Source organism: Lepisma saccharinum, chromosome 24 (assembly GCF_977018435.1).
Source record: "Lepisma saccharinum chromosome 24, izLepSacc3.1, whole genome shotgun sequence".
Lineage (NCBI taxonomy): Eukaryota > Metazoa > Arthropoda > Insecta > Zygentoma > Lepismatidae > Lepisma > Lepisma saccharinum.
This window is the reverse complement of record NC_139252.1, coordinates 5,866,300-5,886,978: the sequence shown is the minus strand read 5'-3', so window position 1 is coordinate 5,886,978 and position 20,679 is coordinate 5,866,300.

The window sequence follows — 20,679 nt, the reverse complement described above, 5'->3', positions numbered from 1 at the left end:
TTCTCCCAGGAATTTAGAATATTTCCGATCCCACAATGCAATTATTTTCTGAATTTTCCTTTATAGTGTAAATTCAGAATACAAAATATTTGATAATTCATAAAAGAACTAGGAAAATTTACAATATTATGCATGGTTTTATCAATGAAATTTATTGTTTTAATACACAAAATAATATGTTTTCTTACTTATTGTAACTATTTCTATCCTCTGCAGGTGTTTCTGGGGCCTAGTGGTTGTCCTTCATTTCATAATATCTGCACTTTTTGTGAAGGAACTGTACGAAATACAGAAACTTGCTTCAACGCATTATGACATTCGGCGACTCTACGACGATGTCAACATTTCGTATCCAGCAATTCATATCTGTGCTCCAAAGTGAGTTTTCTATATGAAGGAACATGATTACTGCTGTTTAAGCTTTTATTGTTTATTTAAATTTTGAATTTACTACAAACTTTTGTCTTTCTCCAACTATTGTATCTGAAACATTGCATGTCTCTACCTATGGTTCTCTTCCGTACATTCCTAGCGATCCAATTTACATGTTTTTGAAAATTTCATGCATTTTACTTGTATTATGTATTTGTTATTAGCGAGACATTTATTGGTTGCATCATGTTTATTACTAATAACTGAATATTGCTCTGCGGTGAACGATGAGCCTCCCTGAAAGAAACCGATTCCTCTCAGCTACAGGGGTAGTGTTAGGCAACGACAATAGTTCACAGTAGGGAGGAATAAAACCACATTACTGCAGTAGATAAATTTAAATGTTTTATTTATGGTTAAAGGATGGTGAATTTTGCAGGTACGTTATTTATAGATGGTTTTCTGCTAGTTACAACACTTCCGAAAAATGAAGGAAGCAAAATACGCCTTTGAAATTACAGCCAATCTATCTAAGTAGATTGGTGAGACTTCTAACCATTAGTCAATTTTGAACCTTATGGCATCTCCAATGCGGTTTCTGTTATCATTGCTCAATTTTTTAAATTGGCCATAATTAAATTAACCACAACGAGCTGGCGGTTCCTAAATGACAATAATTAAAATACATTTATTGACGAATACGCCGGCTTAATCTAGGTTTGTTTGCTAGAAGTCCTTTATCGTTGCAAGTCATCCAACTCATTCACAGAAAATATTAAAAAATATTCACGTACTGATAAAACGTTCCTCACTAAGTCATTTTAGTTTTCGGAACGGCTAACAGATGGCATTACTGACGGCGATTCGCTCCCCACTAACCCCATCCATTCGTGAGGTTCACCCTCTACATTCTTAAACAAGAAGGTTTCTATGCTAATTCTGGCATCACTTACGGCGGTTCGCTCTCATCTTACACATATCCATGCGTGAGTTTTTATGCTTGTTATATTTTTATGCATACAAAATGACTTTAGAAAAATAATTTGTCATTGCAATAAACTAGGTCTATACTCTGCTTAAATAATTTTAAAATAGAAAAAGTAGAATAATGTAAAATGGATAAAAGAAAGCATTAATGAAGGTTGAAGCTATTTTGTTTTTACTTTGGAAAACACAGAAATACAAAAGCTCTGAAAGCGCATAACGAGTTCCTTCAGCAATGATTTCTCAATGTCAAACGCAACGACTAACTACATATATAGGCATGCGATCTCGTTCTCGCCCATGGTTTACCGAAATCTTGTTACGAAGATACAATTGAACAGCAATATTTTACATTTATAATTCATGGATGAGTAAAATTAATAAAGTATAATTGTAGGATTTTTTAATATTCATTATTATTTTATCTTTCCCTACATGTTAAAAAAGTAAAAAAGTTTAGTTATATCACGAAAGATCGTTGCTAATACAATCTATGTCAATAACGAAAATTAAACAGTCTAATGACAATTATTTCCAAAATTGAATCAATAAAAATTAGCTACAATAATGGTGGCAGCGGTGGCTCAGTCGGTAACGAGTCTGACTACCATGCTAAAGGTCCCGGGTTGGATCCCCGGCCGGTTCAAATCCGGGAACTTTTCTAACAATGGAAGCGGTCCCGGCGCCCACCCATCGTCCAATAACATGGGTACCTGGGTGAAAACCTGGGGGGTAAAGGCGGTCAGGGGCGTGATGCTGATCACATCACCCCCACTCACGACCGGATAAAGAAAGTGTGGGACGTTACCCCCACCCCCTATACGCCTTCATGGCGTGGTGCTATGCACAGGGGAGCACTTTACCTTTATATATATATAATAGGGTATAGTTTGATTCTATTTTCGACCAATCAGATATAGCTCCCTTACTTATCTTTACTCATGATTTTCACTTGCCTATAGAAGACGATTACTTTACACATTTTTCATATACTTTAAATATTGAATGACTGAGAGCTATGTAGTTTTTCCAATGTCTTACCTGTTTCCTACCCTGTTCGGAAATTCCACGAGTTCAAGGAATTTCGAAAGTAGTCCAGCGATTTTTTTTGAGGCCGGAAGAAGAACGCATTCCTGAAGGCTTTGGAGCTCACCAGCCTCCTTTGGATTTCAGCGGTGTATGTCACTGGTGTGATAGCTGAAATCGCCAGGGATTTCCACCTCAAGACGCCCCCTATTATATTTTGGTCGTCTCCGCCCCTGTTCCCATTATCTACCACCAATTGGGACCAGCGTAGCAGCACCGAAAATCCTATTCCAAGTGACATCCCAGGATCGGAACAGCGTCAGAAACATCAAAAGAAATGTCATCTTACAGAGCAACCCCCCCCCACGACTCTAACCCCCCTTAAGAAGAAGCATGAACATCTTTCATGTACATCGTGCCTTTTTGCTCTGTAAGGCCAGGCAGTGTACTTCACCACATATTCGAACTTTCCGGGTACAGTCAACGACCCAAATGTGTTGAGACCCAATTCTGTGGATCAGCAACCTGCCAGGCCAGCTGTGAACAGTTTCATCCTACCAGTGGCCATATTTACTGTTCCCCTTCTTGGAGTGATTACCCTATTGGGTGGGTGTGTTGGGTAAGCCTTTCACTGGAAATTGTCTCGCAAGAGGGAGTGTCGTACCATACCTTGTTCGATTAAGAAATATTGACCCTGGCAGACCTTGTCAGCTCCTGCTCAGAAATGTGTTGGGTAAGCCTTTCATAGGAAATGGTAAGAACACTTTCCTTTGGCAAGAGGTGACGAGAGGCCAAGCGAGGGTTTAAATAGGTGCGCATGAGAGCGACACGAGGTCTTTTAATCTGGAATCATCGGAGAAGCAGGAGCTACTGGTCTTATTTCTAAACCGAACAGGGTAAGCTAGTCTACACCCATTCTGCCATTCGCATTGCTCTCTTCAGTCTAAACCGAATCATGAGTCTATTTTAATGATAAGTTAGATATTTATACCTGCCTGTTCAGGGCTGTCTCTACCATCAACTAGTACTAATCGGGAGGGGCAAGTTACATCCCTATTTAAGATCCCCGCGTTCAGGTTGGAACGCTACGTGGATTGAGATGCGTGGGCTTTTCATCCATTTTTACGGAAATGTGATGAAAAATTAGAGCCGCGTGGTGGAATGATGCGATCCTTTTCATTTTCTTTTGGAAATGAAAAGCGTCATGCCTTGTTTTCCTAAACAGACATGAAAATTGAAAGGATAGGCATCGCTACGTGGTGAGATGCTTGGGCTTTTTCATCCATTTTACGAAAATGTTTTGAAAATTTCACTACGTGTTGAAGTTGCGGAATTTTTCATTTATCATTCGAAATAAATGAAAATTGAAATTTGTTAAATAGTGACATTTCAGAATTGTTTTTTTTTCTCCGCGAATCTTTATTTTTGAGGAAAGCTGCGTAGCACGCAGTTTTAATGTTAATGATGGTTAATGTCGATACTCAGCTTTAATTCAGTACTTACCCACCACACCCACCCAATAGGCTAATCACCCGCTGCATTAAAGCACATTACAATGCGGAGGAAACGAAAATAGAATGTTTCCTTTGGTAGCCACGGACAATGAGGCAACAGCTCTGCGCCCTTGCTTCGTCGCGGTTTTCCGCCTGATGCGATGTGGCATAAGGTACGTCCGTCATTCCGCGCGCCGGAAGGTTCGATGTCGGACATTCGAGTGTCATATTCCGCCCAGAATTTGGCCAGCCCGGGCACGTCTACCGACGAGCCCTTGAAATTTCGCTCCTAGTAACGCCGTGGTTCGCTCGAACCCGGTACCTTTTGTCAGGCCCTGATGGCTATGACAGAACTACCACCTGGGAAATTTTCATAAATTCACAGGATTTTATCTAAATTTTGAAAGTGGCATTTGATTTTGATAACCCTTGTCTTTGCAGTAGTTTCTTGAAATACAATTTGGTATTTTCTTTACATGAATTTGGTGCGTGACTTTTGATAGTTCGGCAATAAACGATACGACTCAATCACGCCATGGTGTGTGTACTTAGTGGGTCACAGCAGAGAGTATTGCTGAAGTTAATTGTGTTTTTAATTAATTAAAGTCCTTTAAAGTTTCAATTTTATTTTCATTCATAAACAGACCGTAACTTGTTAATGATCCGGAAAGTAACGCCAGTTGTGTTTATGTGTTTTAAGTTTAAACTGTTAAAGATTATCGCAAGCAGGATATTTAATTTTATCACGTATAGTTTTGAAATACACAAGGTTCAGTGGTCGACTCACTAGTAATTAAAATGACTGAAATCTCCTCGCCCCTAAGAATGGGAGCCTTGGTACTAATAATTGTAGTGCAAATTGATAAGGATATAGTCGAGAGAAAACATGAGTCAGTAGCAGAGCATTTTTACTTTACCTTATTTAAGTAATATTTTTTTAATAAAGTGAAGTTAATATGTGAAAAAACGAAACGCTAATTATATTTCTAGGAATAGAGTAGCAACTATATGCCCGCTACTATTCCCTGGCGTAAGTAGTAAGAGTTACGCTACCATTCGTTTAGACTATAACCCGCTCGTTGATTCAATGTTCTAGCTAAGGAATAGTAATAGGTGTTTTTAGTTGTACGCGCAGAAATACCGGTAGTGAAATATAAAAGAGTGCGCAAGTTTTTATATATATGTTTTAAGGAATAGAGGAGCAATGATGTCCGCTACTAAAGGTAGTAAGTGTGACGCTTCCTTCCATTAGTTTCAAGGTTATGTCTTCCCCTGCGAATTAATTGTGTACACAGAGGTACCCGTAGCAAGAGGAATGACACTGTCATTGTAGCGCAATGACATAAGAATGACTTAGTCTGCATGACTTTTAGTTTGTTAAAACACCATAGTTAGGCGTAAGCCAACTTGTAATAAAAAGTAGAACGAGACGTAAGCGGTATTCAAGGCGTGGAGTATTTCACATACTAACGAGATTTTTTTGTTATTATCCATATATTTATTGTCTCTTTCAGCTATTAATTAAACCATAGCTTAATATTCCTCCTTTTGCGTTTTCTAGCTTTGAATTTTAAATACCTTAAATTTCATGTGTATTTATATTATGATATTTATATTTCAAGTTACGGCATTCCTTAATGTTTAAATAAACACTCTTCAGCATTATTCAACAGATTTCGTGTGGTTATTTAATCGCATCGCAAATCACTAAATCACTAAATAGCGATAAAAGTTAAGAAGGTTGTTTAAATTAAGGCAAAACTGGTTGTCATTTTTTCATTAAAAACGATGAAGTATTGCGAATAGTATAATCAATCAAGCCCTCCCCTTAGGTATAATCACGTTTACATTCCGTCAGCTTACGATAGGTTTAAACACGCAAGTTTAATCTCTGCACCGAAAGCACGATTCATTCGTTGTTTTCCTTTCGTTCCAGGATATGTGCAGTCGCAAGACTCAAGTCAAAGATTTTCCTTCCATGTAAGTCGCCAGATTTCCGTGCGGAAATTTCCAGATTCGCGTTAGCGGAAGAAACATATCCTATTTCAGTCTCGGAGAGAGATAATTTGATGACACCTTTCTTTTCGTCTAGTGTCGGGATGGATGCGGAATTTGTTGTAGATTAACTTTACACTCAGGTGGCTTCGACACTGAAATTCCTAGCGTTCAACCGAGGTGTTAATAAGATCCGCTTCAAGGGCGCTTATTTATGCGATTTTTTTTCTCGTTCCTTCAGAATTTTCAAAAGTTTCCCGAATGAAATTTAATTACTTCTTACAGATTAATTTCATGTTAATCTTCGTAAAGTAGGCAATAGTGAGTAATTGTGTTTATATTTTAATCTCCCACACGTGATAGACTTTAGTTGAAATAATATCATACGAAATCCTATACTTTTCTCCCGGCCCGGCGTCATGATGTTCATTTACGGTTCCGTTTCATTTTTGTTTACCAAGGCAACCATAAAAAGTAGTATTTTTTTGTTTTCCTCATTAGGCTAAAACTCAAAAGACTGGATTTAGACGCCTACAGTTGTCATGGGTCAAGTGTAATCTCTTACGCGGCGAGCATTTATGCTAAGTGACAAAGAAAAATACACGGCGGGCTATAGAATGACGTAGAGTAGTTTTTTCCTCTTTTAACGCAATGCCTTATATTTTTTTCCTTTATTCTCAGAACCGTAAATTTACTTCACAGATAGCCAAGAAATGTTTTCTAAATCAATAACCCAGATTATTTTCAGTTTTGAATTTACATTTTACCTAAGAGAGACAAATGCGCCCCCCCTATTTTGCCGACGGTTTCAGACCGGTCAAGGCAACCTCCTAGGGTCACCCCCCGGGATGTTAATGGTTTGCTTTGCGCAATTTTAATTTGATTTTTTTGTTATTATTGTTTATCGTTTTTTTCTTTTTTTCTCCGTTTATTGAGATCAATTGATTTTTGATGATGTAATTATCCACACTCGTAGGGCTTTAGATACAGAAATAGCTATTCGAGCAATTCTCCACTTTTTAATACTTCTGTAAATTTTTCAAATGTAATTCTTCCTGATTGGACTGACTTTCGACTGGTCATGGAGAAATTGAATCAGTCAATCGCGAACGACCCAAAATTTCATGAAATATTTTTGTCCCATTTTCTCGTTACTGTTATCCTATTACTAATTTGGAATTTCATTTTAACTGTTTATTTATGCTATACGTCAGGCGTATGCAAGCGCAAACCACCCTTGACTAGTGAGCGTTAACAATGCGTCACTATGTCGCCTTGATTTATTCATCCATTTTTATGTATCTTTCGTAATTAATGATTTTAACGTCATTGGAGCCATGTCACTTACTCTTTTATTTTACTTGTGGCTAGGTCCGTTTTAACAGCTGTGACGATACCAAATTTTGGGTTAATTTTTTTTTTTTCGTCAGTTCCTCATTTTTTACAATGCTTTGACATTTCTGACATGATATTAATAGATTTCGTCGGGTTACTTTTCTGATACCAGGGGATATATTTTATACCATCTACATATTACTTTTATATATTTATCAATATCTAATCCTAGATATTTTCGTTTATTTTATTGTGCCATGTCATAACTTTAGTATTATATTGCACATTATTTTATATTTTGGGAGAAGCCGGGGGCTATATATAATTTAGTCAATATATACATATATTACTTTTGATGAAGTCATATTTTCATTTTAATGGTGTTCCAGTGTTAAGGCTTCAAATGACATTTTCCGCCTTTCATTTTTATTTAGCCTTCATTCAAACTTTGTTTTATAATTTATATCACTTATTGGGCAGTTTATTTTATTGTAGTTTACTTATCTTTATTCATGATTTTCACTTGCCTATAGAAGACGATTACTTTACACATTTTTTATATATTTTAAATATTGAATGACTGAGAGCAATGTAGTTTTTCCAATGTCTTACCTGTTTCCTACCCTGTTCGGAAATTCCACGAGTTCAAGGAATTTCGAAAGTAGTCCAGCGATTTTTTTGAGGCCGGAAGAAGAACGCATTCCTGAAGGCTTTGGAGCTCACCAGCCTCCTTTGGATTTCAGCGGTGTATGTCACTGGTGTGATAGCTGAAATCGCCAGGGATTTCCACCTCAAGACGCCCCCTATTATATTTTGGTCGTCTCCGCCCCTGTTCCCATTATCTACCACCAATTGGGACCAGCGTAGCAGCACCGAAAATCCTATTCCAAGTGACATCCCAGGATCGGAACAGCGTCAGAAACATCAAAAGAAATGTCATCTTACAGAGCAACCCCCCCCCCCCCCGCACTATTAAATAGGAAACAGGAATAATCAATACAAAGCAAAAGTTCAAATTTGAATTCGTTTATATGTATACAAAATTTAGAAAGCTATAACTTGTATTTGAGACTATAAATAAATCACTCTAGAATTAGATCTGTTTTATTTGTATATTATATCTAATATGTTGTTTAAACTATATAGATAGTTTTTAATATTAAAAGCAAAATCCAAATCAATTCCATTCGGGACAATATTATTATGTTTACTTAATAATCTAATGATTGGATAATTTTGATGGAATTTTGTGTTTGATTTATTGCAGTAAAATGGTTGTCTTACTCTTAATACCTTATAATTGACGTTAAAGTTTATCAACTGTATAAGATTTTTACACTCAAGTATGCCATTGACAAGTTTGTATAGGAATATATGGTCAGCCGTTTCGCGTCTTCGTTGAAGTGTATCACATGAGAATTCATTTAGTAATTTAACATAGGAGATGCGATCTGCATATGAAGATCTCTTGTATTTTTGGTAGTAAATATGTCGTAAAAATTTATTCTGAATTTTTTCAATTTTATTGATATGGCATGAGATATATGGGTTCCATACAATACTCCCGTATTCTAATTTTGCTCGTTCAAGATTATTAAATAAATATACTAAAGAGTTGATATTAAATAAATCTTTGGAGTTTCTTAAAACAAAGCCAAGCATTTTATATGAGTCGTTAACTACTTTTTCAATATGAGTATCAAAGGTGAGTTTGTTGTTTAACCATATTCCTAAATACTTGGTAATGCTTCTTCTACTTAAAGAATTACTGTTAATTATATATTTGTGAGTGTATCTCATATGTCGTCGAGCAAAAGAAAGTACAAAGCATTTATTGACATTAAAAGAAAACTTATTTGTTTGTGACCAAACGCAACATTTATTTAAATCGGATTGGAGAGCTAGACAGTCAGTCTCATGATTTACTCTCTTGTATATTTTTACATCATCTGCAAACAATAAGCACTTCGAGTATTTAATTGTTCGTGGTAAGTCATTAATATATAATAGAAAAAATAAAGGGCCCAAATTTGAACCCTGTGGTACGCCAGAGTGCACAATAAACGGAAAAGAGGTTACCTGATTATATGTTACAAATTGGGTTCGATTACTTAAATAGGAAGCTACTAATTTTAATAAACTTATGGAAAAGCCAAAGTTTGATAATTTCTGAAGCAAAATTGAGTGGTCTAATTTGTCAAAAGCTTTGGCAAAATCAATATATATTACATCTACTGGGGATCCCTCATTAAATGAGTCAAAAACAAATTGGGTTAATGTGATCAAGTTAGTTGTAGTACTTCTGTTCGGGTAAAACCCATGTTGCTCTGTAGTTATAAATGGTTTGACATGGTCAAATATTTTTTTTATAAATAATTTCTTCAAATATCTTAGACGGAGCGGATATAAGAGATATAGGTCGATAGTTGTTTACATCACAAGCATTACCAGATTTAAAAATGGGGACTACTTTACTAATTTCCCAAATATCGGGAAATATTTGGGTTTTTAATATCTGATTAAATATATGAAAAAGATGTAAACTATGGATGAATATTACGAACTATTCATTTTAATGGAACGCCTCTATTCTTTATTTGTATATATATGCATCTTGGACGAGGAATATATGATGGGTCCTATTGTATTTTCATACATGATCAGTTGGAGATATAATTATATTAACAACAATAGAAACAGCATTTGTTGGATATGTACTACCGTGAGGTCAAATATCATTCCGGGGTGCAACAGTAATTACTAATTTACTCTCAGCCGTCCAATATTTAAGAACTACATTAGTTCAATGAATTTGAGGTGGATTCGCAGTAGATAGCGCCACATTAACACGATTCTTTGCCTTTCATTTTTTACTACCACTTATTTAAAGAGCAATATCAATAATTCACCTACATTTTTTTACATAAAACCGGGACTCTTAATCCACTCTCTATTAACAACATTATGGACAAAATTGCAATCCATCCATACTTCTCCATGAAGACATATTAGGGTCTCTAATTATAATTTTAATACTAATACAACTCTCATTAATATTTCCTACGACCTTAGGAGACCCAGAAACGTCACTCCAGCAAGCCCACTAGTAACACCAGTACATATCCAACCAGAATGATATTTTCTATTTGCATATGCCATTCTACGATCAATCCCAAATAAATTAGAAGGAGTAGCAGCACTAGTATTATCGATCATAATTCTATTAATTATACCAATAAATCACAAAAGAAATTTTCGTGTTTACAATTCTACCCCTTAAATCAAGTATTATTTTGATTAACATTTGCAACCTTTATTCTATTAACTTGAATTGGGGCCCGACCAGTAGAAACCCCATACATCACTACTGGGCAAGTATGTATTAACAATCACATATTTTATATACTTCATTATATCTCCAACAACACTACTATTATGACATAAAATTTTAAAAAATGACTTCTTGGCTGAAACTTTAAGTATATATCTTGAAAATATAAAATAGAATATAAATATTCTAGAAGTCTCTACATTCTAACTATTACGCAAAAAATATATTGATATAATTAATCCCCTAGAACCATAAAAAAATATTAATTCAAAGAAATTGGAAGAAAACTCCTCCAAGCCAAATATATAAGTTTATCATAACGAAATCGTGGTAAGGTCCCTCGAACTCAAATATAAATAAATCATAAAAAAAACCTTAAGTAAAACGAATAAGGGAAGATATACCCCCAACAATAAAATTCTAAATAAAACACTCATAAATAAGATGCTAGCATATTCAGATATAAAAATTAGAGCAAACCACCAGCACTACATTCAACATTAAACCCAGAAACAAGTTCAGATTCCCCCTCAGCAAAATCAAAGGAGGTTCGATTAGTTTCAGCTAAACAAGAAATTAATCAAGTTAAAGCTAACGGAAAAGCAATAAAAATAAATCACAAATAATGTTGGAAAGTATTAAATAAAAGTAAGTTATAACAACCAATTAAAAAATTAAAGATAATAAGATCAAATCCAATCTAACCTCATAGGAAATAGTTTGAGCAACTGCTCGAAGACAACCAAGCAATGCATAATTAGAATTAGATGATCATCCAGCAGATATTACTGTATACACTCCCATTCTTATACAACATAAAAATAAAAAGACCCCACAAATAAAAATTAAATAATAAAGTTTGATAGGAAAACAACTCAAACAAATAAAGATAGAAACAAACTAAAAACTGGTGATATATAAAAAGGATAATAATTTCCGAAAATAGCTAATGTCTGCTCCTTAGTAAATTACCTAACTGCGTCAGCAAAAGATTGAAAAATACCACAAATTCCCACCCTATTAGGACCCCTACGAATTTGAATATATCCTAAAATCCTACGTTCAAATGATGTAAAAAGCAACTCTAATTAAAACACATACAACCAAAATAATAAAAGAAATAACTCCAATAAATAAATCTAATATCATTTACTACAAATGCAATAATTTATCTTCATTTTTGAATCCTAAATTCAATACACTTCTCTGCCATTATATTAAATATTATTATTAATCAATATTATATATAATATAAATATTTGGTCCTTTCGTACTAAAACACTATAAACATTAGAAGATAGAAATCAACCTGGCTCACGCAGGTTTGAACTGAGATCATGTAAGAAATTAAAGGTCGAACAGACCATCAAATTTGAAATGCTACCCCCAAATGATATGTTAATCCAACATCGAGGTCGCAGCCTCTCCTGTCGATATGATCTCTCAAGAAAGATTACGCTGTTATCCCTAAGGTAACTTATATTTTCAATCACTAAAAATGGATCAAAATAACAAAAATTATTGAATATTAAACAAAAAGAGTTAATTATTATCTTCCCATCACAACAACAAAATATTATATAATAACATATGTAGTTATAATATCTAACCAAAATATTATTAAACAAAATGAAGATCTATAGGGTCTTATCGTCCCCTTAAAAAATAAAGCCTTTTCACTTTAATGTAAAATTATATATTAATTAATCAAAGACAGCTTATTCCTCGTCCAACCATTCATTCTAGCCCCCAATTAAAAGACTAATGATTATGCTACCTTCGCACGGTGAAAATACCGCGGCCATTAAACAAATGTCATTGGGCAGGTTATACTTCATATAAAACCATGAAAAATATTTTTGATAAACAGGCGAGAATACAAGTTTGCCTAATTCCTCTAATTAATTAATCAAATATACTAATAGAATCATAATTTCCGAATAAAATTAATTAAAATACACAATTAGGTAAACAAGTAAAACTAAAGTAAATTTTTAATCAAATTAGGATAGGGCAGATCTAGGCAGATCTAGTCGAGAAATTCTTTGACGAGGTAACAGCTCAACAATATGTCCCCTGAAGTGAAACAGTTTACAGTTCATTTCATCTTTGAAAACAAGTTCTAAAACTTGAATTACTAATTCACTTAAGGAATATTAGCTGTGGCGTGACCGGAACCATGCGAGAAAATCGTTCACAAATAGCTAACTCCACTTTCCAGAAGGAGGCTGAAAGGCGTAATTCCAATCTGCCATTGATAGGAAAGATGGATCGTTTGTTTGCAGGAATATATATATAATTATGTGGTGCGTGCAATGAAACTATCTTTGATGATACAAATTCTAAGAGTTATTCTGAACAGCATGTTTGTATAAATGTACGTGTGTGTGTGTTTGTGAATGTCAAATCATATGCGTTATTCAGTATTTGAACCGTTATTTGTGTATGGAGTAAATTTGTGTGAATGGAATTTCTAATATTTTTCTTGTGTTCATTATTTAACAATAAATTCTGTATTTCAATATCTACCAACATGTTATTGTTTTGTTCTCCTGAAAATGCTCAACGGTACTATTTTTGGTACAATTTTTATACGCTAGTTGAAATAAAAAAGTATATTTGATCCATATTTATACATTGGGTTAATATTAAAATTTAATAAGACAAATCACATATATTTTAAGAGAAATTAATATGGATAATAATAATAATGTAATAATGGGTAATAAAAATGTAAGCTTTTTGTACTTGTATTACTATTCATTTCAAGTATATTTTTAGCAAGCCTTCGAATTTAAGATGCGAGGAATGTTTCAAACAATGTCTCTGGAATAATCGCTCTTTTCCATGTGAAGAATATATTGGCAAATCATACGTTCATGTCTCTAGTACATGCTGTAGCTTCAATTCCCTTCAAGTAAGGTAAGATATAAATTTCAGTAATTTACCCACACAAATATCCACTCACACGTACACTCATACACACAACCACAAACACTTATTTGAGTAGATTATAGTGCTTCAAATTGAATCCAGGTCAGGAAACTGAATTTTATTATTAGTTTTGAGTATATTTTACCACATTTTAGCCCGCTGATAGTCAATATGACTTAGCTTTTGTATATATTTTGTATACATTCCTTTTTTATCTATTAAAATTTGTATATATACAAGGAACATCTATGTTCAGGTTTCGGACTTCGAAGTAGATATGAAACACAATACGAACGAGGAAAACTTCTAGCGAATGCACACATATCAATATCGGAAAAGCAATCATTATAGTCAACATTGGGAAAACTATACTTGATTTGAAAGGAAAAAAAATAATCAATAATAAAATGTTTGCCTAAATTCAGGCTGCAAAGGAGCAATTATGTGAATTCTTGGGATTGTGGGTGTGAGATGGATTTCTTTGAATTGTCGTTTCCGGTGACGTTAATGAGTTGATATTCTGGGAAGTGGTTGTGATAAAAGTATGGTTTCATGGAATGGGGAATGCCGAAAACGGTGTTCTTTTTTCCTTTCTTTTTTATAAGAATAGTGACAGTTTACAACATGTGTCTTGAGAACGGATGCAGTGTTGTAATTCTTCCTTGTTGCCATTTGTTTCCTGCGGATCCTGTGCTTCTCAATTGGAAAAGTGTTAAGTATGCCGGGGCAGCACTGAATATGCATTGACTGATTTCACTCTGTTGCACAAAATGGAAGTTTGTATTTTAAAAGGTCAAGGTCATCGAGGAGCAGAAGGAGAATTTGTATGGAAAGAAGTGGGAATTTTAAACTTTCCTCTTGACAATGCATTTGACTGTTAATATAATCTCTATATGGTTTACACTTTTTGAGTGTATTACTGGCTCCGTATCATCTAAAACGGCCTCAACTTGGGAAATGGGTGGCTACCGTATGAGAAATTATTAGACGTTTTATATGTTTTGCTTGTGAATCAGAAAGTGTACGTCAAAGGTACGGAGAAAGCTAAATGGTTGGAAAAATTACTTGGAGAAAAACGTTTGGGTAAAATATATGTACGTAACATCGAAGAACTTGTATGTACAAAATTGGCTAGTGTGAAAAGGACTTCAGGAAACTTAAAATATACTAACTAACTAACTCCCTAGCCTTCTTAAACCCGAAGGTTCATGGCTGCAGCAACAGAGGCCTTCCATCTTTCCCTATCTTGAGCAAGTTCTATATACTCTTTTCCATCCCTACCGATTTCCCTTAGGTCCATCTCAACGTTGTCCCTCCATCTTCGTCTTGGCTTTCCTACAGGTCTCTTACCATCAGGTTTCAAACAGGAATCCTGTAAACGCCTCTTTCCTCTCCCATTCGTGTCACATGGCCTGCCCACCTAAGTCTTCCTGATATAATTATTCTAATAATATCTGGACATGAATACAAATTATGTAGTTCTAAATTATGTAAACTTCCCCACTCATCTTTCTCCTCATCCCTTTAGATCCAAATATTTTCCTAAGGATCTTATTTTCAAATACTCTCAATTTATACTCCCCTTTCAATGTAAGGGACCAAGTTTCACATCCATAAAATATTACTGGCAAAATTACTGTTTTGTATATTTTAACTTTTAGTTTCTTAGATATTAAGCGAGAAGACAAAAGTCTATCAAGAGAGAAGTAACATGCATTTCCTGAATTAAGCCAACTTTTTATTTCCTTTTAAGGTAATTTTCATTTGTTAATATTACTCCTAAGTATTTGAATTTGGAAACTCGTTCAAACGAGTTGTTATCAATAATTAGATTTTGATTATTACCTAACACTTGGTTTCGGCGTGTAAGCATATATTTAGTTTTCTCTTTGTTAACTTCCAAACCTATCTCTTTAGCAGTTTTGAAAAATATTTTAGCATTATTCTTAATTGTATTCACATCATCCCCCATTAAGTCTACATCATCTGCATATGCTAACAACTGAGTCACACCATTTAATTTTAGTCCTTTTTAGTTTATTTTACCTTCCTAACAGCTTATTCTAAGGCAATGGAGATAATGCATTTCCTTGTTTTAACCCATCATGAATTGAAAATTTGTCAGGCATATTAATACCCACACGAATTTTACTTTCTGTTTAACTCGTGCATATTTTTATCATAATGAACAATCTTCTTAGGTATTCCAAACTCTACTAATATATTATATAATTTATCTCTTTTGACCGAATCCTATGCTTTTTTGAAATCAATGAATAGCTGATTGACATTTTGATTATATTCCCACTTTTTTTTAAGTATCTGTCTGATGTGAAAAATTTGATCTGTAGTTGATGTGATACGTTTAATTCCACATTGATAATCACCTATAATTTCATTAGCATATGGGGCTAGTCTTGTTAAAAGAATGTTAAATAATATTTTATATGTTGTTTAGAGTAGAGAAATTCCACGGTAATTATTGCAGTTCATTTTATAACCTTTTTTAAACACAGGAACAATTACGTTTTTTTAAACTGTTGAGGGATTTCTCCTTTATTCCATATTAAACAAATTAATTTATGAATTTGACATATTAATGAATTTCGACCATATTTAAATAACTCAGCTGGTATTAAAACAATGCCAGGTGCTTTGCTATTCTTTAGCCAATTAATAGCATCTTTAACTTCAGTCAAGTTAGGTTCTGGAAATAAAGGTTCTGCTGTGTGCACTTCATTTATTTCTGATTTATCTTGAAGTAGTCATTGAAGTAGTTCTTCCATCTATTTAGAATATCGCTTGGGTCAGATAGAAAAATCACCATCTTTATCTTTTATCAAATTTACTTTAGGTTGCCACCCCTTTCTAAACTCATTTACACCTTTATATAAATCTCTGATATTTTTATTTTTGCTGTTTGTTTCAATTTCGTTAATTTTGCTTTTCATGTAATCTCTTTTTTACTTCTAAACGTGCGGCTAACTTCTCGCTTTATTCTACTATAATTGTTTAGATTTGTATCATCAGAGTTATTTAACCACCAAAGTCTAGCTTGATTTCTTATTTCTATTAGATTATGACATTCATTATCAAACCATTTCTTACTTTTTCTTGGTTTATGGTATCCTATACTTTCTTTAGCTGCTGATTCTGTTGCATTACGTATGTGCTCCAAATTCTTATTTACGTCTGTTTCATTTATATTTTCATCATCATTTAAATCCTGCAAAACATCAAATCTATTTGACAGTTTAATTTGGTAATCTTTCTTAATTCTTTCATCAGTAAACTTTCCTGTATCGTGTCATTCTATAGAATGAAGGGATCTGAACCAGTTAACTGATGGGGTGATGTAAACTACTCATGATTCATCCTCTTGATGAGACCACTCGTCATTGACATGACGAGTTATTGCTTGGCATGCGAAAGGTACAAATTACACAAAGGAATTAAACTACTGAAAAGACAATGGTAACTCGTTGGATTTTGTGAACCGTTGAACCTGTATCATGGCTGGGTGTAGGATAATTACCTGTCTATCTGAAGTCTTTAGCTGAATGAAAATAGCGAAGTCCTCTGTAAGCTTCTCTCTAATGCTGACCAAAGCGTGCTTCCACTATCGACCTCCTGCCTTGCTGACCACCTCTCTCTACCAACTCAATTCCCAAAGTCCAGTCACTTCCCAGCTTGTCTCACCTCTATATTCCCTGGCCATCGAGCTCTTCCTCGATGCCGAATCGCCGAATCGTGTGTTTATCATAATTGCTACCATGCAAACCGCTGACACCAAAACCAGAAGTGTTACCTGTTCCTGAATGCTCAGGAGGTTTGCATGGCACAACACAATGCATTGTAAACATACCTAAGAGGCTTGAGACAGCTGAGAAAAACAAGTGAATGCCCTGGTCAACATGAAGCGTTCAGAGAGACTTAATAAAATAAACATACAATCTTAGGGATTGTTACGTTCGCCCCGCCAAGGAAAAATTTTCTCCTTTGAAAATTTAAAAGTCAAATCGCAAAGCTTGACATGACTCAGGTTCGCCAATTCCATATATTTTCTTAAAAAACCCAAATATACAAAAGAAATCCACCATAACATAACTTTCTCTTGTTTACTGCATCCTGAAGGAAAGAAAATTTTCATTCCCTAAACTTTATAATGAATAATACCCTTAATACTAACAAATTCGTATGTTTATACGATGTAAAAAACAATAATATATACTATTATAAGACTAGAAATCACAAAAGTTCGTGTCGTTAAGCGATAAAACTCTTAATGTATCACATGTGCGCGTACGTAATGTTTATTATGTAGAATTGCTCATCCGCCTGCTCCTAGTCAAGAGTCTGTGATGCCTCGCCAAGCGGTGTCTACTCTGTGTCACCCGCGAGGCCAACGGCTAGAGCGTCTTCGCAAGAACGGAATTCACAATGTTGTTTATATTGCCACTTGATATAGACTCTTCAAATAAATAGAAAAACCTTAAAAAGGTGCACAAGTAAGTAAACGTAAGTAGGCATGTAAAACATTGTCACATCTCACTGTTTTTTCTGTGTGAAAGCCTGATTATATCAAAGTGTAGTATGTTTCACGAACTACGTAGCCAGTGCACTCCTAAAATCGTTGAATATATGAACTTGCAAGGCTATGTTGCACATTCCAATGTATTATTATACAATATTCAATGCATATAATTGGTTACACTGATAACTGTCGCTGGTAAAACATAACTATAGCGTTCAATTTTCTTTTCTACGTTAATCTGTACACTGTATACATATATATGGCTTGGTGAATACCTATGTATGACTGCACACACACACAAAAAAAATAATCTTGCAGTGTTTTACCATCTGTCTACTCTGATTGAAAATATCAGAAAATGTCCAATGTGCAATTGTATTCTTATGTGCAATTGTATTTTTAACTATGTACCATGTTGGTGAATCACTATTAACTGTTTGGGAGAAACATTTGCATAAAACTAAAGCATACTTTCTGCAATGTTTAAAAGTGCTTTAGTTAAGCTTTTTTATTGCTTGCATGACCGTTTATTTATTCAAAGTGCAAAATTTCATCTTAAAAAATTATGCACTAATTGATGCTAGCACTGGTCAGTTGACACCACTGGCGCTTGTCGCTTCCTTGTAGTATAATGTAAACTTGAATGCATATAAAACTGGTTCTCATGCATAGCACAAAACTGAAAATGTGTATAAGGGCTATGGAAAAGTACTGTTTCTAATAATGCATGTTAAATGACCAAATAGATACACATGATAGGAGCTCGCATGTGTATGTGTAGAAACACTGTAGCACAATTCTGTAATTATTGTTTGTAACCGGAACTGCTGTTTGTAGAAAGTACGTTTTCTATGCTTCTTCTTCTTTCTGGATTGCTTGTCGTCTTGACTGCATGGGGCAATGTAAAAAATGTGGTAAATTACCCGTAGAACTTGGGAGATGGGGAAAAGTTGTTGTTTAAACTGCAAACAGTGTGGAGGGAAATTTTATCTAGCTCCATCACTAGGTGTTGTTGATAATGTATAGTCCGCTATCCTGGGAAATGTATGGTTGACTACATCCTTCCTGTAAAAGGTAGTCTCCGTGGAATAATAATTGGAAATGTCTGCATGTGTCCCTCGTAGAATGGTAATAAATCTTTCTGCCTGGTAATAGTAGACTGCCTGCGGATGTCCGTCATGAAAAATGCCCATGGATGGTGTAGGCATTGCTTGTCCATGGTGCTCCGTATAGACAGGTTAGGTTAAAAGGAAAAATTATGACAAAGAAAGGAAATAATAAAGGATAGGAAATGTATAATTCATGTTCATGCAAGTACCCAATACCAACTAATTTCCACTGCCTTTTCTTTAAAATCAAATTAAATTGTCTCATCAAAATAAAATAAATTAAATAAATAGATAAAATAATTGCCATAACTCTTTTGAAAATAAATAAGGAAAATTGAAATAAAATATCCAACCGTAATTAATATATTAATGTCCATGATTAATGTGTTGCCTTAACCTATTAATTATTACTGCGCTGCTCTAAAGTAATCTGTTTCGCAAGCTGATGATGCTTAAAAAAATAATATCCTAGGGTTGCGGTTAATAACACATTCCAAATAACAAAAACTAATATAGACATGGGCAAAGGGTTTAGGACTAATTCCTGAAATGAGATGTTCTTACTAATTGATTGATTAAGTTGTTTTAAAGCAAGGTCAAGCGAAGTCCATTGGGGAATAGTGAAATCAGATAAATTTTTGGGAATATTAGGTAGTAACTCAATTTCCTGCATTTTGACTTGTTCGAAAGCTAAAATTCTTGTGTGTAAAATTTGTTGATCCACAATAATCTGCGAAAAATCCTGATAATTAAAACAAATAGATTGCCCTTCATTAAGCTGAATTGATCTGTGCGTGTTCAAATTATTATTCAAATTCTGAATAACAATAAATTGACCTGAACCTGATATTAAAATACCATTACGTGTTCTGATAAACTGAAATAATTTATTGTCAGTAATAGATTTCACTTCAAAATTACAAGAAACTGACCTATTGTGTAAAAGTAAATCTTCCAAACACTGTACATCTCTATCGATGGTAACTTCACTATGCGAGCAGAGATAAAAAAAAGTTTTTAAGCTCGCATGCACTCTCAACAATTTGCACTAATCGTGGACTTCCCTTATGTTGTATACTGTAAGTTAACTCTGGGATTCTAATGCGAGACCATGAATTGTTATGCAAAATGCCTAAGTTAACTGCTCTAAAAATAGGAGCGATGTCATTCATCTGTACTAAAGGTGTCTCTAAAAGTAAATGAAATGATCTACTACTGGGTTCATAATTAATCAAATATACTTTGGTCAATGAATAAAATAATCCTATGTCTGTTTTATAAAGTGAATCTTTAAAATCGGGATGATGCTGAATAAATGTACGGAGCCAATTAGGAGTTAAAATATGATAAGATAATTTTCCCGAGGCTATTTCCATAATTATAAAATCTAAACGCTCAATCATCTCAGAGGCGTGCAATAAGGCAACTATATGTCTCTCTTCATTATAATCATAACAAAATTTAGCTAATAATTCTTCCTTTAAATGCAAAACTGATTGCTTTAAAACTACCAAAATCCCATTAACAATGTTCACCATTTTTACTTGACTCTGTTTCATATTCTGT